The 26,665-nt window shown below is 42.2% G+C and overlaps 1 protein-coding gene and 1 long non-coding RNA gene across 2 annotated transcripts in view; one reads left to right on the forward strand and one right to left on the reverse strand.

The window, feature by feature from the left end:
* LOC306939033 (uncharacterized protein) overlaps nucleotides 1-26,665 on the forward strand; it is a 584,972-nt gene that overhangs the window by 205,288 nt on the left and 353,019 nt on the right. The gene's annotated exons all lie outside the window — the stretch shown is intronic.
* Nucleotides 6,940-26,665, reverse strand: part of LOC306939039 — a 108,056-nt gene continuing 88,330 nt past the window's right edge. The window contains exon 6 of the long non-coding RNA XR_013791821.1: nucleotides 6,940-7,722. This is a non-coding gene — a long non-coding RNA (uncharacterized lncRNA). The remainder of the gene's footprint in view (nucleotides 7,723-26,665) is intronic.

Consider the following 26,665-nt stretch of genomic DNA (forward strand, 5'->3'; position numbering starts at 1 on the left):
GAAGAACTCGAAACTGGAATGGGAAAGTTGAAACCCGGAAAAGCAGCAGGGATTGATGACATACTGGCAGACATTATACAGCACCTGGGACCTAACGCAAAGACCTGGCTCGTGGGGATGCTGAACACAAAACCATCCCTTCTGTCTGGAGAAAGGCCAAAGTGGTTACAAGCCACAAACCTGGCAAAGACCCATCATCCCCAAAGAGCTACCGACCCATTTCCCTCCTCTGCATCACCTACAAGCTCTATGAGAGGCTGCTACTCCAACGCCTCATGCCACTCAGACACCAAGCTGACTAAAGACCAAGCTGGTTTCCGTCACGGCCGCTCCTGTGCTGGACAGAGCTCAACCTCACCCAACACATTGAGGATGGGTTTGAGGGAAAACAAATAACTGGAGCAGCATTCAGAGATCTCTCTGCTGCCTATGACACTGTCCAACACAGCACAATGGTCAGGAAAAGCCTCCTCAACAACAGGCGCTTCTATGTCCAGTTAAATGACCAGAGGAATAAATGGAAAGCCCAAAAGAACGGCCTCCCACAAGGTAGCGTGCTCGCCCCCCTCCTTTTTAATATCTACACAAACGACCAGCCACTACCCACAGAATGCCAGCGTTTCATCTACGCCGACGACCTCTGCATTACTACCCAACAAGCAGACTTCCAGAAGATTGAATCTGTCCTTGAAAGTGCCCTCCAAGAAATGTCAAGCTACTACAATACAACCACCTGAAACCCAACCCATCAAAAACCCAACTATGCAGCTTCCACCTGAGGAACCGAGACGCGAAAAAAGAACTGAGCATCACTTGGGATGGTCACAAACTCTCCAGCCATACCCACCCCAATGAACCCATGTAACTTGGAGTTACACTGGACAGCACACAGCACACTCTCCTTCAAAAAACACCTGGAGAACACAAAAGCCAAGGTCAACACCCACACCCGTGAAATAAATGTTTACACACCTCATTCAAGTTGCAGGCAGGCAGGCAGGCAGGCAGGCAGGACGATACAGGCAAACACGCAGGCAAGCAAGCAAGCAGGTCGAGGCAGGCACGTAGGTAGGCCGGCCGAGGCAGGCAGCCAGGCAGGGGCAGGCACGCAAGCAGGCAGAGGCGAGGCAAGCATGCAGGCAGCTGAGGCATGAGGCAAGCAGTCAGGCAAGCCCACAGGCAAGAACGCAGGCAGGCAAGCACGCAGTCAGGCAAGCCAGTTTCAGACAGGCAGGACAGACAGTTTGTGGCAGACCGAGGCAAGCAGGCAAGGCGCAGTTAAGCAACAAAGTGCAGGCAGGGGGACTATCCGGCCTAAGGCTGCACTGCAAGGGTTGGATCCTGGCTTGCTGCAAATGCTGGTCTGGGCTGGCTGACTGTTGGCTGCACAGGTTGTCTGGGCATGCTGAGTCTGGGCTTGTAAAGATTTTTGCTTCACTGGCTTGCTGGGCTCGCATTCTGAGCTGGCTGGCTTGCCAGGCCGGCTATTTCTGTTGCTGCAAGGCAGGGCGGGGCAGACCGGGCCAGGCAGACAGAGAGCCAGGCCGCGAGAGAGGCCTGGCTGAGCTGACTGAGCAAGGCTGGCTGCAATGGCTGACTGCAAGGGCTGATGTGCGCTGGCTTGGCAGCCTGACCTTCTACACTGGCTGACTGGCGGGGCTGGCTGGCTGCGTTGGCTGACTGAGCGGGCTTGCTGGCTAGAGCCTTCCAACGGCGTCTACCTTGATCTCCGTCCTAAGAAAGAAAGACAGAAAAAGAAACACACATAAATTCAGAACGACTTAAACCCTCTATATTTAATAAAACAATTCTGGACAGGAATCCTGTATTGCAGGGGTGCCCAAAAGGTACATTGTGATCTACCAGCAGATCACAAAGGCTGTGCAGGTAGACCACATGGCATGCCCCTGTATATAATCTATCACTTGAATTAAGGTGACTTGATTGATTGACATAAAAGGCCTGTCAGCTCAAATATTGCACACAAACGTTAGTAGCATTACAAAGTGACAGTATTAATTGCTATAGTGTGTGTTCAGTAACAGTGTTAAATAGCTCTATATTGTGGCAGTAATCATTGCTATAGAGTGTGTGTTCAGTAACAGTGTTAAATAACTATATTGATATATTGTGACAGTAATCATTGCTATATAGAGCATGTGTTCATTGTTCAGTAACAGGAATATCCCTGTCTCTCCAGCTCTTTAATAAATAGAAAAGGGTTAAAAAAAATCAGGGGCAAGTAGCTATTTATGAGCTTAATGTTCCAGTTCTAATTTTGTCTGTTACATTACAATTCCACTTGTTTAATCTGTATCCTGACTGTGTTCCTGATTGGATAAAATTGCTATTCCAGTTTCAGAAAATGCTTTTTCTGTTTAACAAAAAGCTGGAGAGACCGGTGTGACATTTTAACTTGTTTCCATGTTTAGTGGATTCCCGACTGGTTTTGCGCGTTCATGAGCCGTCTTTCACAGATGTTGTTTCAGGAAGGGGCGGAGCTATCTTCTCCTATTCTTTTAAATAAAGATCATTAAATACCCATCCGATTGTTTGTGGAATCTCACTTGTATGAAACAGTGACAACATGCACTTATAAAACAGTTAGAATGATGAAAATAAAAAAATAAATGAAAATATCAGTGTGGGAAGTGGGATTCGAACCGTCTTTGCAATGAACCAAAAGAATCGGGGGAGCTGTGCTCTACCCATCACGCTACGATAAGCTGACAACTACTGTAGGACACGATCTATTTTTATAAGTGCACGTTGTCACTGTTTCATACAAGTGAGATTCCACAAACAATCGGATGGGTATTTAATGATCTTTATTTAGAAGAATAGGAGAAGATAGCTCCGCCCCTTCCTGAAACAACATCTGTGAAAGACGGCTCATGAACGCGCAAAACCAGTCGGGAATCCACTAAACATGGAAACAAGTTAAAATGTCACACCGGGAGACCTCTGTTACCGAACAAACACTATAGCAATGATTACTGTCACAATATAGAGCTATTTAATGCTGTTACTGAACACACACTCTATAGCAATGATTACTGTCACACTAGAGCTATTTGACACTGTTACTGAACACTCTATAGTAATGATTACTGTCACAATACAGAGCAATTTAATTTATCATCATATCATATTTATTTATTTCATTTCAGTTATGGTTTTACATGATCATATTAATTTTTACTTTGTACTTATTATTTGTTTTACATATTCCATACAGAAAAGAAAACGAGCAGGAAGAAGATAAATCTTATTTATACCTGACCCATTTAGGTAACCAAATGGACCCCAATAGTAGATCTTTACACTCTCAATAGTTTAATTGTTGTTAAGCGACTGCTTAATTTCCAAAAAAAACTACACAATTAGAGAATGTAGAAGAAATGCTGCTTTTATTTGTTCCCTGCTGATGATGTTCACATATATTTCTTTAGTGGAGTGGTCGTGGCTCAAATGCTGAATAAATAATGGTCCTCGACTAGATGTGAAAAAATGTCATTTGTTTGGTTGGTAAATAGGTATAAGACTCTACTGCCTCGACTGGGACGAGACGCCGGGCCCCGGTGTTAACAAAACGCCGGACTCTAACCACTACAGCGCCACAATGCATCTTAACAGTAAAACATAACATAAATAACATATCAAGAAACGTGCTGTTGGTGACTATATATTACTGTAGCCGAATGGGTAGTGTCGCCGCTTCATTAATATGAGTGCTCGGGTTCGATTCCCGCCAATTTCAAAGAATGTTTGTTTCCTTCCCGCCAATTTCACAGAATGTTTGTACTTTTACCAACCAAACAATACTCTTTTCACATCTAGTCGATTATGTATTCAGCATTTGAGCCACGGACCACCATATGATGACATTTAGCCTCTCACTCAGACCCATTTGAGCCACTGACCACCATTGTGAGAGTCTATCATAAAATGGTGTTCGTGGCTCAAATGCTGAATAAATAACGGTCCTCGACTAGATGTGAAAAAATGTCATTTGGTTGGTAAATAGGTATAAGACTCTACTGCCTCGACTGGGACGAGACGCCGGGCCCCGGTGTTAACAAAACGCCGGACTCTAACCACTACAACGCCACAATGCATCATAGCAGTAAAACATAACATAAATAACATATCAAGAGATGCGCTGATAGTGATTATACATTACTGTAGCCGAATGGGTAGTGTCGCCGCTTCATTAATATGAGTGCTCGGGTTCGATTCCCCCCAGTTACAACGACTCTTTGTTGCTTCCCGCCAATTCCACAGAATGTTTGTCCAAAGAAATAGTACTCTTTTCACATCTAGTCGATTATTTATTCAGCATTTGGCCCGTGGCTCAAATACTGAATAAATAATAGAACTCGACTAGATGTAAACACAAATATGTTAATTTGGTAAGAAAATCTCAGTCCTCGACGGGGGCGGGAACCCGAGCACTGTTGTTTACAAATCGGCGACAGTAACCATTCGGCTAGCACTCGGTTGTACAGAGCAGTAGCGATATATTATATATAAACATCATAACATGAACAAACAAAAACAACAACAGCCTTAAGTATTAAATAACATTGAATTATTTACCTGCAGACGGACACGATGTGGTTACGTGGCACTCTCCAACAAACTGACCGACCAACCCGCCTCAGCGCGTCTGCGCCGTATTTGAGGGGGGCGTCACTTCCTTCCGGTGTGAGGCCACGCCCGCGAATTTTTCCCGCGAAGTTTTCCCGCGAGTTTCTTGAAGTCATTTTGTAGTCCTCCTACGTTACATCCGGGTCCCGTCCGCTTCTCATTGTATATACTAAATAGCTACATATGATCGCGTGAATCTTTTTTTTTTTTTACAATAACGTTATTTTTCAGAAAGGAAGCCATTGAGGGTTAAAATGTGTCTTAATGCTTCCAACTCGAATAGAATTATTAATGTAACTGTAAAGAAAATAGATTACGTGAAAGCTTCCTCGAGTAGAACCCGGAAGTGGCTCTGGAAGAGCGGCTGACGTCACGGCTTAAATACACAATACAGACCTTGATCGCCAACCTCCTGACGTCCTCAGTGGTCTAGTGGGCTAGTCATCCGATCTAGAGTCCTAACTTCATAACTTTTCCTGTTCGAACCGCGTTGGTAATTTTCCATTTTCCATTTTGTGAGGTTACGGTAAAGGTAAAGCACTTTCTAGCACTTTGAGATTCTGACGAATATAAAGTGCGTTATAAATAAAATCCATTATTATTATTATTAAAGGCACACCGGCCACGTTTTTCGGAAAACGATGGAGATAGGGCTAGTTTGACAATGACAGCAATTGTGCTACGGACGGACCCTCATTTAGTGGCATTTCTATCTCTGGGACCCCCAGCAACTGACAGGTAGGTAGGCTACTGGGGGTCCCCGGACCCCAGCAACACTGCAGGGGTTCCCCGGACCACCCAGTCTGAGACTCACTGAGCTATTGTAGGCTATAGGCCTATTGTTTGTTATTATAGGTCAGTCCGTAAACACTGAAGTTGGTGAAAGTAAGGACAGCACTCAATCCATTGATTCACAATAATACCAGAATGCACGATTAAACCTTTAGCATTACACTGCAACCACACTGTGGTTACGTTTTTATTCACAATGCAAAGTTATTGTACTCCTAATATATCATGGTGTAGTCAGCACAGTAGATTCACATTTCAATCGTTAAAATTGTGCAAAACTCTGTTCAATGAATTGCCTCTTCTGCTACATTAAACATTACTAAACATTAAACGTTACTTATAGCCTACCTGTTATTGAGACTTCTATAGAGCATGTTGACATGGATAGCTTGGTTAGTAGCATCTCTAATTAATGCAGTTTGATGATTGATTGATTGATTAAATTAATATCCTATTTTATTAGACAAAAATGCAAGTAAAGGCATGGTGTTGCAGAGCAAAAAAAAGCACTGGTAGTAGTACTATCCAAGCTTCTGCTGGATATAGGGTTCGAAGTGACCTGCTGACTGCCTCACCTTAGTCCTGTTGTATGTTTACATTCAATATGAAATGCACTATTTCACTAGCAAAGACAGTGTTCAGATTACCACACCTGAAACCCACTTTTAATATATTGTCTATCATACAGTAATACAACATAATTTGTGTGAAAATGTTAATTGTCATATCAATATTTACAGCACCCAGACAGCTCTGTAATTACACCCTTTACACACACAAAAGAAATATAACATAACAGCTCAACAGTAAAACAGTCAACATACAGTTTAAGTGTACACTTGAGTTTTGGTGTTAAGAGTCATGACTGTACTTTTCAAGGTGTATAGCTTGCTGTCTTTTTTTTTTTTTTTGATACTTTATTTGGTATTTTCAATAGTTGTTTAACCCACCTGAGGACGATTCTACAAATGTCTTCTAAATCATGACAGTTTTCTGAAAAACCTATGTCAGTGGTGCTCAACCTTTTTCATGTCAAAAATGGCATACTATAGTATGTCAAATTGTATGTGTTTTGCACAAATAAATGTCAAATAAACCACCACTGGACCGATCAGCGAGAAACCGTACGACCCCAGTAGGCCAAGAAAGAAGCGTCACATCTGGATTTGTTCTTTTTCATTTATTTAATTTGTTTTAAAACATTCTCATAATAACAACAATTGTTCAAATCAATACATTGACAGACAATAAACTTTAGGCCTTTCCATCATAGCCTAAGATTTAGATCCTCGTGGATGTATTTATCGATTCTGACATTTTCAATCTACGAGAGTCTAAGCGAACTCGCCCCGAATAGCCCCGAGTGCCACCTGTTGGTTCATATACGCCAAGCGTTTGAAACCCGGAGGTCGGTAGCTTTCAATTAAAAAAAAAGGTGTTTTCATCCACTCTGTCTCAGAATCTTTCCGCCATCTTGGACCTTTCTTCTTTCCGCTAAATGAGTGCAATTTAGGCTGATCCTGCCATAAAACATCTATTCTACACACTCGTGCAAAGATTATATGGCCAATAAATAATAATACATCACGAATAGCCCACACTGGTCACAGTAGTAGGGCATTTCTCTTGTATGAATTCTATGGTGACATTTGAGATCACTGCTCGAGCTGTACCGTTTCCCACACTGGTCACAGTGGTAGGGCTTCAACCCTGTATGAATTATCTGGTGACGTTTGAGAGTACTTTTCATGCTGAACCTAGTCCCACATTGGTCACAGTAGTAGGGCTTCTCTCCTGTATGGATTCTCTGTTGACGTTTGAGATCACTGCTCGAACTGTACCATTTCCAACACTGGTCACAGTAGTAGGGCTTTTCTCTTGTATGAATTCTCTGGTGACGTTTGAGATCACTGCTCAAGCTATACCGTTTCCCACACTGGTCACAGTGGTAGGGCTTCAACCCTGTGTGAATTATCTGGTGACGTTTGAGAGTACTTTTCATGCTGAACCTAGTCCCAAATTGGTCACAGTAGTAGGGTTTCTCTCCTGTGTGAATTATCTGGTGCCGTTTCAGAGTACCTTTCATGCTGAACCTAGTCCCACACTGGACACAGTGGTAGGGCTTCTCTCCTGTGTGAATTCTCTGGTAACATTTCAGATTACTTTTCATGCTGAACCTAGTCCCACAGTGGTAGGGCTTCTCTCCTGTATGGATTATCTGGTGTTGGTTGAGATGTCCATTTCTGCTGTAGATGTGTTTGAGTTTCGTATGAATGACATCTGGGATGGAGAATGAGGAGAGGGGAAAACATGAATAAAATGTTTTAAATAACATGCAAGCTGATGCAAGTTGTATTATTACCAATTTATAATGTCCTGAATTTTTTAGGACAGCAGCAGCAACTGCTTGCAGCAATTGGCCGTTTGAACATTCCTGGCTTGACTGATGATTGCATTTCTCTCTGTCTTATCTGTCTTATATCTCTATCTCTCTCTCTCATGACTGATGTGCAAACATACTCTTTGTACATACACACTCACGCACACGTACACACACGCACACACACACAACTGTGGTTAATCAAACCACAGTTTAGTGCTAGGAGCCGGAGGAAGTATTACGCCGTTACTCCACCGAGTACCGACAACCTTTGTGTACATGTGCTTTCTGTTGAAGATGAAATCAAAGTGCACAGTGACATGAAAACATGCACATAACTTTTCTGTGTAACTTTATCACAGGCTGCTTCAGCATGGCTGCCTGGTAGATCTGTTCCTTCTCTGACGCAGCAGCTGAAAAGCTGTCGGACAACATTTCTCTTTCAAAAAACCCAAATAGTTCATCTCCTTCGGTCCACTTTTTAAGGCCCGCTTTTACCGTCTGGGATGTGATGTGACTATCTGACTCTGGTTATGGCCGTGAGGTCAATGACTTGACTCAGTCTTCTGTTCCGCTTCCTGACTAAACCTCGCCCACTATCCACCCACTGCTGCAGTGCTCACAGAGTCACATATCCAAGTATCCCCCCCCCCCCCCCCACATCTGCTGTACATATTCATTATTTAAATTTCTAACCGTTTATATGATATCTCTTCTATTTATTTTGCATATAACTGGATATTTGTATGTCTTTAAATGTTCTTATGATTGATTGAAAATGGAGGACCCCAACCCCAATGCAAACAAGTCTTAGTGCTTTTTCTGGTGTTTGTCAGCTTAACAGACTTTGCCATGAACTGTGATTTCCTTGGAACTGTGCCCATTCTACAAACTGTTAATACAATTTGCAATCAATCAATCGGTACATGCATCCAGATCACTGCTGTAAAGTAGGTACATTTAGCCTACTGTATACTTGAAGTATGTTGAGGTACTTTGAATTCATTTGATTGGAAAAAATATATAAATATATATATATATATATATATATATATATATATATATATATATATATATATATATATATCATGGCCTAAATCATCACTGTGTTTTGTCATGTCCAGAGTCTCAACACACGCTGCTGGAAAAGGAAGATCAGCATCAACATACAGCTTGTCAATGTACGGAGGCACACAGTGCTGTAAAATATCATAATAGATTCATGGTTGTGTTGTTTTGTCCTGTTATGTTATGGTCCTTAGTGTTCGAGCCAATTTTAAAGGTCCGTAACACACTACACAACGGGGAAAATGTCATGTCACAAGTAACTGCCCTCTTTGGCATACCTGGCTGCAGTTTCCTACAACTACCAGTAGATGGTGCACAACAGCAAAGAATAAGCAAGCCGAGTGCTGTTCCCATGCTAGCCCTTGGTTATTTAAATCACTCCCAAATGAATAGCTGCATAATATGGCACATTTCTTCTGTCTATTCCACAAACTTATGAATGTCAAACCTTGTATTGTGCCTCTTCTTACCACCCGACAGGGGAGCTGCTTGGAATTCTGGACACCATAAAAAACATTCTACCGTTTCACGCCAGGCTGCCAATATTTATATAAAACTATAAACAATAGCATCTTTGAGGGCCTCTGTCAGCTCAAGGACCTTGGAACCTTCCAATATTTTCAGCTCCATTTCTCACCACTGCTGTTGCTATAGCACAAAGACATTGCTATGGTTCTCAAAACTTACATTATCTGAGTCTGTTTGCTTGATTTACAGAAAGAAAGAAAGAAAGAAAGAAAGAAAATCAATCTGGATTGAATAGAAATTGCAAACACCTCTGGTTTGCTTGAGTCACATGCCTGTATTGGGATGAGATTAATGGGATTTACCACACACAAAACAATTCTCAAACATTTTAGACAATTTGAATTATAGGAAAGTGTTTGTTTACAGTCAGCAAGGAAAACACGAGGTAATACATCAAATGCACAGAATAGTAAAGTAGGATCACAGGTAAACCAAGAACCGATCATCATCAGTCTAAACAGTATAATATCAAAATCAGTTGACATAGTACACACTTGTCCTTGTACAGTAGCCTATGTCTGAAAAGCGTCAGTGCGTTGCTGACTAGACTTGTCACTGTCCCTCTGTCAGAGACTGCATTACACTACGACGTCATGGTGCACATAGCACATCTACAGTATATTTGGAGAGTTGTAGATCGGCTATTTTCAAATGGCCAAAATATATACAGGGCTGAAGTGGTTAGTATATGTTTTGTAATAATAATCAAAATCTACAAAGTAACTAGTAACTAAAGTTTTCATATAATTCTAGTGGAGTATAAGCCTATCTCACAGAATTTCCCCGCCCCCCTAAATACGCCCCCTTTCGGGGTTAGTGGTGATAGCGTGACGTCACTCCATAGACGCTACATGTTAACAGAGGTAATTTAAGAAGTCTACAACTTTTGTTTTCTCAAGGTAAGGTTTGTTCTATCTGTTCGACCTGATTTACCATCTTGTTTGCTTCATAATAATATTGGTCTGTCACATTTTTACATTAGAAAATGTACTTAGATTCTCCAGAGAAAAAAACGTGTAAATGCTCATGTTAAAGACACCACTATTTACCGGAAGTGGGCGTGGAAAGCGGGCTGTGAGATAGGCCTATTGGTAAAAGTATTGGAAATTGGGAGTACAAATACCTAAAAAATAATGTGCTTATTGTACAGTACTTAAGGCACTTTGCAGGAGGGTGAAATCACCCCTCGCCGTTACTTTCCAGCACTGCAGTATGTCCTGGTGGATTCTGCTGCCCATGATAATCACAGTCACCGTGCAGGCTGGAGCTACAGACATGTGGATTCTGCTGCCCATGATAATCACAGTCACCGTGCAGGCTGGAGCTACAGACATGTGCTGGCATGTGTTGTTTGACAGAGAAGTCAAGCACTTTTACAAGCAAAGAGGAGTGATGGACTGGTGGCTGATTGGAGTGACAGCCATCAGAGAACATCTCTCTCTCTGTGCGCGTGCGCGCGCGTGTGTGCGTGCGTGCGTGCGTGCGCGTGTGTGTGTGTGTGTGTGTGTGTGTGTGTGTGTGTGTGTGTGCGTGTGCGCGCGCGCGTGTGCGTGCGTCTACTTTAGGAAGGTGTTCCCTTGTGTGCAGAGTACAGACGGTCTCCCACATATCTTGTGTGACCTACATCTCTCCATTGAACCTATCTGCAAGCTTTAAAATCTAATAATCTAGTCATTTGTTTTCTTGGGTGAATGAGGAAAATGTTGAAACACAGCCTACATAGACACTGTCTATCGTTGCTGTCAGGGAGGAGAAGCCATGTTTCATCTGCATATTCCATCCTTTTATGCCCCCCACACCCGACATTAAAGGTATATTCAGTGATTTCACTTCATTCAAATATCACTTATTTTTTGGATAATCCTACTATAAAGTGTGCTGACCATATAAGGAGTTCCTCCCTGTCCCCAGTGAGCCCCTGGGGTCAAAAAACCCTAGTTTCGGTTTGGGCTTTGGGTGGCAAAGCCTTCATCCAATCAGGATGAGAGGGGCCTTCCTCCAATCATGATCGAGTGGGGCGGGCATTGGTGCACGTGCTGTTGGTCTGTTGTACTTCCCCCACTGTAGAGCGTGTGCACATCTTGTTACCGGGTGGACCGGGTGTTTTTTCCAAATCACCCAAATCACTGAATGCTCCTTTAATGGCATACTTACAGTCAAAAGTAGCAACAATAGCCGATCTACTGTACAAAGCTCACCACATGTGAGCTTGTAGATATGCTATTAGTTTTTTAAGTGAAAGTGGTTAAGTGTGTCTGATAGTTGTATAAATATTTAACCAATGAAATGTGTTAACCAGGCCTTAATTGTGACTAAATAATTTAACTTCATTGGAACACTTCAGATTCTTTCTTTTACATTTTCTGGAAAGTATTGGTTTTGGACATACAAGGTTTCCACCCGACACCGACGGTTAGGACCTGGAACGCATATCTGTGTCACCTTGTAGCTTTTAACCACTTCAACCATTATTTGAAACTTTAGCAGCTCTAAGGGAGGCGCCGGCAGGGAGTGCCGGCGCGCTACGAGCTTGTAAATCATGAAAACGTGGTGCAAATCTTTGAATATTATATTCTTTCACAGCAAACGTCTTTAACTCATATCTTTGCTTCCGGGGGGTACCTGGAACAACACATTTTCAGATGGTGGTCGGCGGCCAAAATCATCTTTGGAGTCCTTGACATGAAATAGTTTGAGAACCGCTGCTATAGAAACATAGGTTTAATTTTCTTTTAAAACATGATTTGGAAGGCATTTGTAGAATCTGGTCTCAGGTCTCAATGGGTTAAACAATTTATGAATACCAGATGTAGAAGAAATGATCTTTTACAGTGTACCAGCATACCCACTAGGCCTCCCCTATGACAGTAATGATTAGAGACCGCTGTGGTAAACAGGTGGACGCAGGTGATAAGAACATTTCCAAGCACCTCCAGTGGTACGGTGAGGGGTTGGAAATGTGGGGCCCTAATTTTGCCAGTGCCTTACCCCTAAACTTCTTTGCCTTTTTTTTCCTCTTTTTTTTTTTTTTTACTATATTGAAAAACATTTTTGAATAGTTCAAATAGCCGAACTACAAGCTCACAACGTGTCGATGTAGATCGGCTACTTTATCGATTTTAAAATGTTTTTCAAAAACATTGTTATAGCTCTGTGGGTTATACAGTGGACAGTAACAAAGTACATTTACCTGAGTAGCCTACTGTATTTAGGTAAAAAAGAAAATTGTATGTGTACTTTAACAAATTTAGTTACGTGTCTTTTATGAACACTTCGCTACACTACATTTCAAAGACAAATGTTATACTTTTGACAGTGTTACATTTCTAAAGCTCATCAAGATGTGATTCACCATGTTAATGATTTTTTTCAGACCTCCAGTTCTAGGAAACACAGAATGGGGGGACTTTTTTATCCACACAACATCTCTAAGGAATATATATATTATTAATGACAGTAAAATGTTGAAAATGAGTGGTATTCCCCTTTAATAAAGTTTGGATTAAATAATGTGTGCTAATCATGTACACATAATCATCTCCATAACATTAAAGTTAAACTGTTGCTTGGAGAAACATGGCAAAATATACCTGCAGCAGTGGCACAGTAGAATACAGTACCGTACAGTAAGTGTTTGGAACCTCACCAGTAAAAATGTACACAGCAGCCGCAGTTATAAAACTGCGTCCGGCACACAAGATGGAGCGAGTGAGCCAGAGGAGACAAAATAAGACGTATCCATCAAATTAACACGTGGCACACACTTTTGTTGGCGGTGTCACCCTGGACCAAGGCCCCTGTTCCAGTGATACATCAACGTAAAAGTTAATAGCATCAATATGAATCTAACTAAAAATCAATATTTCATTACCAAAATTGTTAGTGGAGATGAAGAGGGATGTTGGCCAGTGACGCTGGTGTGCCAGGGAGAGAGCATCCGGAGTTGACAGAGGCAGCAGTCACAAGAGGAGGGACATTTCTGGAAGGACATTGCCAAGGACAGGTTTTATAGTCCCTACTTTGGACATGTGATTATAGGCAATCTCTCCAGTATTACAACATAATATCATATTAGATTGAGGGCTGAAAACAGTCTGCAGGGTAGACATCAATCACCCCAACAGTGGGTAAAAATCATTCAGCTTTAACACGATCTCTCTGTTCTCCAGGCATGCTCGAGGTGTTCTTCGGTGCATTATGTCAGTGAAAACACTCCTTCCTTCCTGCTTTTGATCGAGGGCATGTTTCTCCGGCCTATGGCAATGTTTTGAAGTTTACATATCAAAGCCCCCCCACACACAACCACACACATCCTTTTCACTTACAACCGAGAGGGTTTGCTGTTGTGTCGTATCAGAAGAATCAGCGAAACAAAATAGGTTATTTGCTTCATCACTACGATCTACGTGGCTCTTGATGTCGCTGACATGACACAAGGTAAACATTTGAAAGGATAACAACATGCTTATTTTTGTTCCCTGAAAGAAGAAAAAACAAAAACATAAAAGAAGACTTCATTGTCTGATTGGCAGTGCAGTTTATCTCCCGAAATAAAAAATAATAGTCTTGAGCGTTCTGATCTTCAGTAGATACCGATTCCAACTGTGGCTAGGGAGGAATGTGTTGACATTCTTCCAGGCTGGTATCATACAGGAATTCCAGGAAATGAGAACAGCTGGTCATCACAATTTGGAGCACTGACATAAGGAGAGCAGAAAATTAGTATTCTCAGAGGACAGCTTTCACTGTTGCCGAAGCTACCCGACACAGGGGTGTTGGTTACCGCCACCACTAAAGGCACCATGGGACCGTACAACTGACACGCACAAATCTGTTGGGAGTAACAGACTACCTCTGCTGCCACATGTAGCCTACACGACAAGATCCAGGGTGTACTTTGAGAGAGTAAAAACGCAGGTCCAATTCACGGATCATATATGGGATTAAGCGATTTAACACACTGTATAAAATCCAGAGTGTTAAGATGCCACATACGACTCTCAGAGTGTTCATTTAAAGGAGAATTCCATACTAAAAGGCTTTCTTACCTTTCTTTATAATGTTTTTGTATATATCCTCTCTTCATAATGTAAATAATATCCCAAGCGGCACACTTTACTACTTATTTCGATGGAAATAAGCGAATTAGCACAACACCCCATAGCCCCATTCAATTCCCATTCAATTCAATGCAATTCATTGAGGGCTTATGGTAGGGGAAATAGCCAATAAGGAGCTTTTGCACAAAAAAACACCTGGACCTCTTTGGTGGGGACGTAACAACTACAAAGAAAGGTAAGAAATACTTCTAGCATGGAATTCTCCTTTAACAACTGAGAGTAAAAAACACTACAGGTCCAATTCACGGATGATATGGGTGTGGCAGGTTGTCAGGCTGCAGGCGGAGAGGGGTGGCACCACCATTCTTTAGCTTCTCAACTCAACACCCCGCCTGATTTGACTGTGTATATCGTGTTTGTCACTCTGTCTGTAGGCCACAATGCCATGCTGTACATAGAATGACTCCCCCATTGGAGTGTCGCCTCACCCCTTCAACCGTTCAACCCGCGGAGCTAGGGAACCGTGACGCAAATGTATGCGGAAGCCAATTGTGTCTGTCATTGTGGAATTAGGTGTACAGTAGGAACTACTGTGCTTACGGATCAAAAAATTAATGCAGCACGATAGTTCACGCTCTGTTGCCCCCCCTAACGGTGACACACACAGATGATGCATGTGCTACCGTACATTATTTGAGAGTACTAGGAAATTATAAGAGGGCTTGACGTGCACACACGAGGGGAATCAGGGGACGCATGGACAAGAGTAACATTTAAGAACAATGGCTACACACCAGGTGGATAGAAGATGACTATTTTTCTCCCTCCGCCACATTGTGGTGTACAGTAATTACTAGTCTCAGACACCGGTTTGTCGGTTTCACTGTTTTTGCATGCTGGAAATCAGAATAGGACATTGAACATTGTTAATTAAAGAATAATCAAACCACATTTATAACCTTACCCCATTGTAGCACAGTTCGATGTGGAGGAGTGGATGTCGAGCGATGCCTGTTCAGAAAAGCCATGTTTTCTATTATAAAATGCAAAAGTCTAAAATGAACTTAGGGTGCCAACAAAACTTAGCAGAAAATAAATCCTTGGTTTATTTTCGGGTTTAGAACATCACTGCATGATAGTCACCTATCTGAACATGTACTTTCTGTTTATCAAAGAACTGGCGAGTTTAAAATGTAGCAATGGTCACATGTTTGAGACATTTTTTAACCATTGTTTATGTTGTGTTTAAAAGTACACATGGTAGAGCTTTCCCCAAGAGTGACTGAAGACTAAAGGCCTATTCATAATCCAGTTTTAAGTGATAAGGTGACCAACCTTGAAAACGACAACATGAAGTCATGCCGTGGTAATAAGCAACTCACTTTTTACTAACCACCGAAAAGGTGAGTAGCTTATCACCTAAGAGTATGAATAGGCCTTAAGTTGGGGCTAAAATGGGAGGAAATTACAACAAATAATATGAATATCATGTGATCTAAATGACATAGTTCCAAAAATGAAAACATTCAACCATGCATAAACCAAATACAGTGTGGTCTGCTCTGTATCACGGTACATTACGCCCCGTATAGCATACAGTATGGCAATTACATTACACTATGTCCATATCCAGGCTCCACCGATAAAGGTCACTTGACGTATCACAACCATATCGTAAGCTGTTAAACTACAAAATACTCTTCATGCGCATGATGCGGAAGGGGTTGAAAGTGGCAAAGTAAATCTCACAAGCTCACCAAGGCATTGTCATCCGTTCTTTTGCAGATCCACACACACACACTTTTGTGTGTGTGTGCGTGCGTGTGTGTGTGTGTGTGTGTGTGTGTGTGTGTGTGTGTGTGTGTGTGTGTGTGTGTGTGTGTGTGTGTGTGTGTGTGTGTGTGTGTGTGTGTGTGTGTGTGTGTGTGTGTGTGTGTGTGCGCGCGCGCGCGCGCGTGCGTGCGTGTGTAATCCATAAAATGGTTATTTACAGGCTCTGAATCTCTGGCACCACCACAAGGAAGAGGGGATTGGGTTTAATTGCTGTGGAGCAGAGTACATTACAAGGCACCAGGAACTGGAGCAGGGCCAGCTCTCTGCTCCACTATCAGGCACTAACAACACATCACAGTGACAGAGACACACCTCCTCTCTACCTTGCTGTATCGATCTCCCATCTCGCCGTTAATAGTCCTGTTAAACACCAGCTCTTGGCTCTTTACCGCATCCAGGCCCACTTAGCAATAAAACTCAGCCCCCTCTCGTTCCACCCTCCATTTTAAATGTGTTAGTGATAGAGAGACAGGAGACAGCGGCGGTGGTTTGCGGCTGGCCGATTGATGCATGTTTGCACGGCACCCACCTATCTACCTGTTGGGTATAGGTGGCCCTTTACAAAACGGTTTCTGTTTTTCTTAAGCGTTTCTCCGCTGTACTGTAGACACAACTAGTATCGCTCTCTGCAAAAAATCAACAGTCTTTCCCACAGCACAATTAGCTGTTCTAGTTTAGGAAGAATAATTACGTAGACCAGAAAGCCATATACAGTAGTCAAAGACTGTGCAGTGTGCACTGTACATGTAAACAAGGCTCTGGTCCCATTAGGGAAGAGAACCTGACTGAAGACGAAGTTTCATAATAATTTGGACACGCAATGAATAGATGGTTCGCAAACATACAGTTGGAGGCCATCGATATTGTCCTTTTCTTTTTGCTGAGGTTTGCGTGATCTGCGCAAAAGGACAGTTAACCCATTTTGGGCGGGAACCCCATTTGGTGTTTTAAACATTATGTTATAATTTAGCTATTGAAAAATAGCAGATCTACAAGCTCTTAGCGCGCCACCGAGTGGCGCGCTACGAGCTTGTAGATCTGCTATTTTTGAAAAATCGTGAAAATATTTATTTCAGAAAAGGATTTAGAAGGATTTTTTTAAATGTTGAGGTCAGGCCTAAATGGGTCAAATGATAAGGGACAATATCGGTGGCACCCAACTGTACTTGCCCAGACCAGAATCATGTAAAGTAACTGACTGTAGATGGGCTACAGTACTAGATACAGTACTAGGCAAACAATAACTGTGTGGGTAGAGCAGAAATCTAGAGGGAGTCTAAGTGTTTAGTCAAGGACATTCAGTTCTACCAGTTGAATGATATAAAACATGACAAAATGCCTACTCTAAGAAAATTAAAGATTCTTAACCCCTCCCACAGGGATTTATATTTAGGGCAAGTGCTCACTATCTCATTTTCAGAGTCTGAATCTCTCTCACCTCTCCCTCCCTCACGTGTGTGTGCGCGCGCGTGCCACACACACACACACACACACACACACACACACACACACACACACACACACACACACACACACACACACACACACACACACACACACACACACACACACACACACACACACACACACACACACACACACACACACACACACACACACACACACACACACACACGGGGTGGCAGGTTCCTGTGACGACCTCTCTGCATATATTATCTATATGCATTAGACACAGTCATATTCCATATGAACATGTACTATTCATACTTGTTACAATATGGTTGCTGGGCTGAGAACGGTACAGGGAAGTGGGAATGTATGCATTGCATAGGCTACAAAAATGTGTATACATTTACCATATCTACAGATAATATGACAGCAAAGGATAATGGAGTAGGCCTAGTAATTGTTTAATGCAGTAAAAAATAATAAGCTTTTTTTTTGTCTTTGAAGCACATTAAGCAAAACCAAAACTGTGTTCTGCCTTCTACCAGATTGTGCACCGACATTTGGACAGCAAACAATGAAGATCGTATCGGGACTGTGGTTGGGGAGATATGCTTGCATGGACTATATTGGGGTGTGTGTCTGTGCCTGTGCTAGTATTACTATACTTGTGAGGGCTGTAAATGGTTGTTTTACGGTTAAATGATTTACGCTTACAATTAGGAAAAGGTTCTGGTTGAGGTTAGGATATCGTACTTAGATGTTTTCGCTTTAGATTAGACGGTTAAGAGTTATGCCTGATTATACTTGCCGTGGTGGTGTCGGGCACCGAAAATAGATGATCCACAAGCTTGCAGATTGGGTATTTGTGCTGCACGGAACAGGCTTTATATTAGTGGTAGGGTAAAGAAAAAAAGGACAAAAAATTATATTTATACAATTACTGTCCTAAAATCTTGTGTTCGCAAAACTGTGCATGCACGCGTGCATGTACGCACGCGTGCGTGCATGTACGCGCGCATTTGCGCTTTGAGAAATGTGGATGGAGTTTTCCACCTGCCACAGGAGCACATCTCCTTTTTTTAACAGAAACACAGCATTTGAGGAAATTAAAGAGCTGCATAAGTGTTGTGTTTGTTGTTGTGTGTGTGTTGATGGATGCCTCGGGATGACGACGTCTTCAGCTTTTAGTTAGGCTTTGAAGAGAGTTGGAGAGTGAGGCTGACTTTTCTTTTTAAAAGGTATATATGCGCTATTTGTTTGTCTCAAAACTGTATTTGATTTGAGAAGTATTTTTCAAGCACAGGCATGCGTGCATGCGTACCACACCACACACACACACACACACACACACACACACACACACACACACACACACACACACACACACACACACACACACACACACACACACACACACACACACACACACACACACACACACACACACACACACACACACACACACACACACACACACACACACACACACACACACACACACAGAGAGTTGCTTAGATCCCAGAATCCCTTCCGAGACAGCATATGCAAATGGGGCAGATTGTAAGATTTAAAAAATGTTGATGCATCTAGATATGATAAGCCAGCTGGCTATCAACATAAGAGAGGAAAGCAGCTTTCAAGCATTTCATCTTCAGTATAGTATACTGTACCTTATGTCACTCTACGTTTTAAAATACCCAACAATTAAAACAAACTTCTTTGCTGATGTGCAAAATGGTGACAATCGTTACGTCGTCGGGGAGTTTGATGAGTTTGGAGAGTTTACTGAGTACTGAGTGACTAGCAGCTAGTCAGCAAGTATGACATCATATTGAAAACATGCAAGGGGGACACATAGCGGTGACACTTAACGAGTTGTAGCACAGGGTAAACCTAATCGCAGCCATCATGCAGTTGTTGCGCGAGACTGAATGCCTAATTTACAGGCTGACTTCATAGCCACTAGTGGTGGTAAAAGTACTCCTTTGAAAATAGCAGATATACAAGCTTGTAAATCGGCTATTTTTGAATAGCCAAAGTATATGTCTGAAGTGGTTAATGTAGCCTATGTTTTACAAAGTAGACTAGTAGCAACTAAGGTTTGTAAATAATTGTAGTGGAGTAAAAGTACAATATTTGCCTCTGAGAGTAAAATTACAAGTACAGAAAATAAAATAATAAAAAGTAAAATAATCAAAATCAATAATCAAATTGTACTTAAGTAGGCCTACAGTACTTGAGTACATGTACTTAGTTACTTTACAACACTGTCGCTCGCCAACAAAGACGCCAAAGACGCCAAAGACGCTTGAAAATCACTTCTTGTTGGCAAGCGACACAGTCACGCGATAGAGGATACATTTAGCCTGAGAAGTGGTAATCTCTCAGGACCCCTGCCCTAAACATGTAGTGTTGTTAGTAGGAATAAACACAGAAGCACTCAGAGGAAGTGGACTATAAGGGGAGGAGACAAACAGAGTTCCTACACTAAAAATGAGGTGGTGCACCCCAAGAGGCACCCCCTCTTTTATTCTTTTGAGGGGGGCTACCCCCGCAAACATCTGGCTTTTGAAATTACATCATATGGCAGCCAAGTCTATGGACTTTTAATATATATCTTTATAGCACTAAGCGTGACGTCATGTGGCAGCCAATTTAAACAAACATTACCATCACATGAGTGTGATTTATTTTCTTTTTTTTACCGAAAAGGGTTCTTAGATTGGAGAAGCGGTGTAGTCTTTCGATGTCCCCTCTGCCCATGATCACAAATTCCGCTTTCATTCTCTCTCTCTCTCTCTCTCTCTCCTGGATTAACAGCCCTCCCCCTCTGAAAAGCCTTTTGGTCTTTTTCCCTTCATCTCCCCATATCCTCCCCTTATACCTTACCCCTCTCCCTCTGTCTACCTCTATCTCTACCTCTCTCTCCCTCCCTCTCTCTCTGGCCCGGAGTCAGGCGCGGCAGCTGCAAAAGGCCTCAGCGACGCGGGCTGACGAGAAGTGACAGCTCTCTGTATCACTCCCTGGCACTGACAACTGACAGATGGATACCACTCACACACGCTGCAGGGGAGAGAGAGGAGCAGCGGGAGGGAAGAACGAGAGAGAGAGAGAGAGAGAGAGAGAGAGAGAGAGAGAGAGAGAGAGAGAGAGAGAGGGAACAGAGAGAGAGAGAGAACAGAGAGAGGGAACAGAGAGCTTGCTGAAGGAAGGAAGGGAGGCCCCCGTAGGAGGAGGATTTTCCTGCATTTCCTCTCCGTTCCGTGGGGCCATTGTTTGATGGAGTGTTGGAGATACAATACTACAGTGAGCATGCTAGGCTTTTATACTGTAGGTTTCCCTCTCCCCCTGCTCCACCGTACAGCAATGCCCACAGAAGCGCACGCACGCACGCACGCACGCACGCACGCACGCACGCACGCACGCACGCACACACGCACGCACGCACGCACGCACGCACGCACACACGCACGCACTATCAGTGAAGTAATATGTATTATGGATGCTTCTGAAATCAATGTTTTGCTTTCCTTTTCCTATATATATACATCGTGGGTGAAATGTGCCTATCCTTTGGAGATAAATTCACGCTCAGGATTTAGCAGCGTTTCTCATCATAACCGATGGAGAGAAAAAAAACACAACCAATCTGTAGGCCTAATAAGGACAGAATATGAAATTCTGCCTGAACTACTCGAATTGCGCTTAGAATGTTTTGAATCTAGTCTCCGGTTATACTGTACCTATTATTCTGCTAATACATAAGCTCATAAACACTGCATAGACTAATTCAGAAGGTTAATTGAGTTCATTATAATAGTTTATGAGTACCTATCGCTATCATGTTATTTTAAAGCTTTTGTTGCTTCTTGGCAAATACATAAAGTTATATATTATATATTTTTTCAGTTAACAATGGTTAGTTACCTTGTTAAATACCTTGTTAAATCGTTTTTTTTCCCACCCAGTTTTTGTTTAGTTGAATTTAGATGTAAGCGGCCAATTGTCTGCTACTCAAGAGTGAGAACAATGTCTTATTAAGGTTTACATAATTTATGATGCACTTATCGACACTTAACTATGCATTTTACGGGAACTAAGGGGAGAACAATACCTTGTTATGGACAATAAATGTTTGATCAACCATAAATCATTTATTAACAATTAACTATGCTTTTTAGTAGCTCTCCCATCTGGAATGAGCACGGCACGCTGTCAGGGTTCATAAAATGTGAATACGAAATTACATATAAATACAATATTTCAGTGGTAAAGCCCAAACACATACTTTAAGGCAGCTCCTTTGAAAAATATCTTTCACTTTCATGTAAATGGTAGCCACATGTGGCCACAACGAGAACGTATAAAACACAACGCCTCAAACAGGCATTTGGGTGTGTGTGTGTGTGGGGGGGGGGGGTAAATGATATTATACAATATATCCAGAAAAGACTATAATATATTAAAAAATCACACCTGTGTGAAGTGAGGGGTGCTCTTATCATCTCACAACATCAATTACAACATAATATTTGTTTTAGTCCTCAAAACAAACATTACAGTTCTCTTTATTGTGATATTGTCTATGGCGGTTTCTTACCCCATTTTGACCTGAGATCAGATTCAAAAAATGTTTTCTACATCCTGACAGTTTTCTGAAAAAGCTATGTTTCTATGTCAGTCGTTCTTTGATTTTTCAAAAATAGCAGATCTACAAGCTCATAGCGCGCCACCGAGTGGCGCGCTATGAGCTTGTAGATCTGCTATTTTTCAATAGCTAAAGCATAACATAATGCTAACACCAAAAGGGGTTCCCGGCTTCCCGCCCAAAATGGGTTAAACAAGCATCGTTGTAAAACAAACATTAAAGCTGTATATAGGATATATCAAAGGATATATCAAAAAATCGAGGGCAGTATTTATATCAGTCTGATGACATCTATGTTGTCATTTACTGCCCTAAACAAACATAGTCCATAGACTTGGCAGGCGACAGGAATTTAGCCTAAAATTAGGCTCTAAAACAAACATTAAAAGTCCATAGACTTGGCCTGGGCCATGGCTCAATGGTCCAGGCACCTTGGCTGGTAATCCAGTCTGGCAGTGTGCCGCGGGTTCGACTCCCGATCCCGACGGCCTTTACTGCATGTGTTCCCCCCCATCTCTCTCCCCATTTCCTGTCAGCCTACTGTCTGTCCCTCCATAAAACATATGTGGGGGACAGAAGCTGTAGCTACACGATAGAGGCACGGGATCTTTGAATATGTCATGACTGTGTCGAACTCTCCCTAAATAAAAATCTTTTTTATGTATTGCAATTGATATATGATATGATATATGATGATATATGATGATATATGATGTAATAATGACAAGATATTATAACAATGTGTGATGACAACTGAATTTATGTGATTGGTTAGCAGACAATTGCACGAGTCTCTCCGATCCGAGTCCGAGTCGAGTAGCAAGTCATTTGGTCCAAGTCTCAAGCAAGTCTCAAGTTTTTCTGTTGTGGGCAAGTCAAGTCAAGTCGAGTCTCAAGTTTTTACCCTTGAGACTCGACCTCAAGTCCAAGTCGAGTCGGACTCGAGTCATCGAGTCTCGAGTCCAATACTCTGTTGGTTAGCCGATTTGTCTACATATGACGTAAATTCCCTTCATTGTCAATGGCGTAAATGTTTTAATGTTTAATTTACGTCATATTTGGCGGACATTTGACCTCATTTCTCCTTTCATTGTCAATGGCAAATATTGAGTTGTGTGAGGACAAAAGCTGTATATACGAGGGGCTAGCACCCCTCAAAAAAGAGAAGAAAATCTATTAAACATCTATGCACCAAGTCTCTGTGTGTACGTACGTCTGTACGTCTGTAATCCATGTAACTCGAGGACCGTTAGCCCCACCGACTTCAAATTCGACACACGCTTTCCACACCACCACCAGTCAGTCGGACCCATGTTTGTCCAAACCGCCCCAAAAATGCCTCTGCCCTGGCCTGTTCTGACATCCCAACACTCCATATTTGGGCATGGCTGACACAGAACTCCATAAACTGGCCTGTTCTGACATCCCAACACTCCATATTTGGGCATGGCTGAAACAGAACTCCATATAGGAATAAAGGGACACAGAGAGACACATACAGAAATCTGACATCATTCTGACGTCGGGCATAAAAGGGACACAGACATAATGTCTGGTTAGGGCATGCATTTCCAACTTGCATCATTCCAAGTAGGCCAGTGTCCAACGGGCACCGCCGCAGAGGCCCCACGGGGACCTCTGTAGTAAAGCAAAACCGAAGATGCTTCATTTACTTTGATTCTCAAGGGAAAAGTTGATGTTTTCCTTTTAATGGATCTGTAAATGTACTCTCATACATATAACTGTCACAGGGAATAACATTTGCCCAGAGCTATATGACATACCACGGAATCAAGGGCAGGGAGTTTGGTCTGAAATATCTGGAATTAATCTAGTTATTGCTGATGTCTTGTCTCCGAAATATATTGTCAGAAACATGTCCTCCTCCCCAACATCAGAGTGAAGGCACCCTAAAGATATCAATGGGGAATTCATTCACATTTAGTAATTTCTTAGGAAAAGAAAGGAAGAAAGAAAGAAAGAAAACAAATCTTCTGAAGATAAACGTCTTTGCAGAACACAGATGTTGTACAGTTGATTGGCGAGCTAGCTTTCGCCATGCAGTGTCAATAAGCAGATGGTGATTGTTGTGCACAGAAGAAACCTCAATTGTGGTGGATGGATGGCAGGAGAAGAGATAGATAAGATGAAAGAAAGTGTCCTGGCAGCAGGGAAACACAAAGGAAATGGAAATGGTCCTAACAGACACAATTCCAGATAGACATGAACAGTCTCAGTGTTTAGACTAGAGAACCACTTCGCAGTTTGTTTCCACCATTAGAATGCAACGATGCTCATCAGCAAAATACTGAAAAATATATATGAATACGAAAAAGAGGTTGCGGATCAACAATGGGTTTTCTCAGTGGAGTGATAGACCCAAAATCAAGTATACATACATAAGAATTGGAAAAACATCTATTGTTATTTTCGGTGCTTATTCTGTGTGTGCACGTGTGCATGCATCCATGCACGCATGCATGCATTTGTGTGTGTGTTATTTAACAACGTATTACACTATGTGTTGATATTAGCCTATAACCCGACCACAATTATTTATTATTATTATTATTTAAACACTTCACCATTCTTAAGTGCTAACCATCCGTGACGTGATGTTCCTTCAGGATTATACACAGCATCGTTAAAGAGCGATACCTGCCCAACGCTGGGAGAAAAGTATAGCCTATACGCAGTGGAAGTGCAATGAGGCTCGGTCTGAATTCGAGTTGGCATCCGCCACATACCCAAACATAGAGTCTCAATGAACTAATAAGCTCACGCCCGAAACCAAAAGTGACATACCAGAATAACAACGGTGTCATGTCTCAAATGGGCTGTGCCACAGCGAGGATCGAGGAAGGGGACGGGGTGAGGGGAGGGGGTGACACGTGTACTGGGTATCGGAGGTGAGGAGTGTATGGTAATGTTGTCACCGCAACCTGGGGCAAGGGAGCTGTCTCTCGCACGCACACACGCGCGCACACACACACACACACACACACACACACACACACACACACACACACACACACACACACACACACACACACACACACACACACACACACACACACACACACACACACACACACACACACACACACACACACACACACACACACACACACACACACACACACACACACAGGAAATAAACAACAGGAAAAAACAACAGGGGAACCTCCGCAACGTGCTGTCTCGTTACTAGCCGGCATACATTCTGTCACTCATTATATGTTCTTCCAGAGAGAGAGAGAGAGACGGCCACATTGATTACTTCCTCTCCACTTCCTGCGTCCCTCGTGCACTGCTTGACCTTTATTCCTTTAAAAAATATATATAAGCTATTATTTTTATATATATAAGCTATTATTTTTGCCCCTCCTCGTGACATTGAAGCATATACATCTCGCAAACACGATGGTTACAGTTCTTTCATGCTCATCATGTGTAGTGATCATGATAGCTGCAGTCTCTTAGTAGCTAAAGGCAGTGTTGCGTTTTGTTTTTCTTGTGGGACAATAAGATGAAACTGGAGTCTTTGATGGCCTGATCCCAGCTGGCCAAAGGCTTTAGTCTGGGGACAGAGAACATTTGCACTGTACAGAAAATACTCTCCATATAGCCTGCGTTTACATTTTAATCATGGTTTTCTTTCGTGGCACTTTCATAACGTCATGTGTCCAAAACGGTTACTTTACAATTTTCAGTTTGGAAAAAATTGCAAAAGTAGCAGATCGACGAGATCAAAATGTTGTCGCTTTGCGCCACGTTTCCAGCTTAAGATCTGCTACTTGTGATGCTTTTGTGTGACGCTGTAGTGTGTCAAGTAGGGCGTTCATTTATGGAGAAGAAAAACAAACACAAAATGTTAGAATATTGAGATAGGCGGTTTCTGCTCAACAGCAACAATAAGTAACCCCCTTCACTAATACAACTGATTCTGATGACATCTGGGAACTCGTAAATAAGAAGCATGACACTCACCCTGCTCACTTCTAGTGGTGTCAAAAAAATCATTGATTACTGCAATGTAATATTCTGTAAACGCCCGGAAATTAAAAATTGACTCGAGTAAAAGTACAAAAGTATTGGTATCAAAATGTACTTAAAGTACCAAAAGTAGATAATAGGCTGCTTATTATGCAGAATTTCCCATTTCAAGTTTTCAAATGTATAAATAATCTTTTGAAAATAGCAGATCTATACAAGTTCACAATGCGTCGGGTCGCGATACATTGTCAGCTTGTAGATCGGCTATGTTCACAACTTGGCCGAAATGGATATAGGGCT

This window comes from Electrona antarctica (assembly GCF_951216825.1).
Source record: "Electrona antarctica genome assembly, chromosome: 15".
In the NCBI taxonomy this organism is placed as follows: Eukaryota; Metazoa; Chordata; class Actinopteri; order Myctophiformes; family Myctophidae; genus Electrona; species Electrona antarctica.